Source organism: Eumetopias jubatus, unplaced genomic scaffold, assembly GCF_037043125.1.
Source record: "Eumetopias jubatus isolate StellerSeaLion01/CBP00866 unplaced genomic scaffold, mEumJub1_p1.0 scaffold_11, whole genome shotgun sequence".
Lineage (NCBI taxonomy): Eukaryota > Metazoa > Chordata > Mammalia > Carnivora > Otariidae > Eumetopias > Eumetopias jubatus.
In genome coordinates this window covers 25,627,501-25,628,011 of record NW_028274817.1, presented here as the reverse complement: position 1 = coordinate 25,628,011, position 511 = coordinate 25,627,501, and the positions used below count along the sequence as shown (strand labels likewise).

The following is a 511-nucleotide window of genomic DNA, read 5'->3' as shown; positions in this document are numbered from 1 at the left end:
TCTCAATGTCAAAATCATTTTAACAATGCATAATTTCTTTTTATGCCAGGCACATTATGGGTGCTCAATAGTCACTGAATGGATCATTCTCCCATAATTATTGTGCTCATCAATTTTTGCAAATTACAATTACCTGAAAGGGGGCATCAAGATTTATATCCCTTTGCCAATTCTCAAATGTGCTCAGCATTTCTCAATCCTTTAAAAAATTAGAGCCTTGTCATTCTCTAAAAAAAAAAAAAATTAATTTGCATAGGTATCATCAGTTCCAAAGAATTAAAGAGTAAATGGATAATTTTAGGCATGGTTTCAGCCCACTGTTTACCCCAGGTGCAGAGGTGAGCAAGTAAGATTTTTTCATATTATTGGATATCATTTGAAAACATTGTAGACCATGGACTAGGACAGAAAAGAAAAGAAAGGGCTAGGAGCCTTACTGAATTATCTTTACTAAGTTATTGTGAATAAGCAACAATATACACAATGATATACAATCATTTGAGAAAACTAT

The 511-nt window shown here is 32.5% G+C and overlaps 1 protein-coding gene across 12 annotated transcripts in view; it reads right to left on the bottom strand.

Moving 5' to 3' along the window:
* Positions 1 to 497: 497 nt before the first annotated feature.
* The window catches only part of THOC2 (THO complex subunit 2), a 114,170-nt gene continuing 114,156 nt past the window's right edge, over positions 498 to 511 (bottom strand). For all 12 annotated transcript variants that reach the window (XM_028122705.2, XM_028122704.2, XM_028122706.2 and 9 more), the window contains exon 39: positions 498 to 511. This exon is cut by the window's right edge. The gene's annotated coding sequence lies outside the window, so the exon portion shown is untranslated.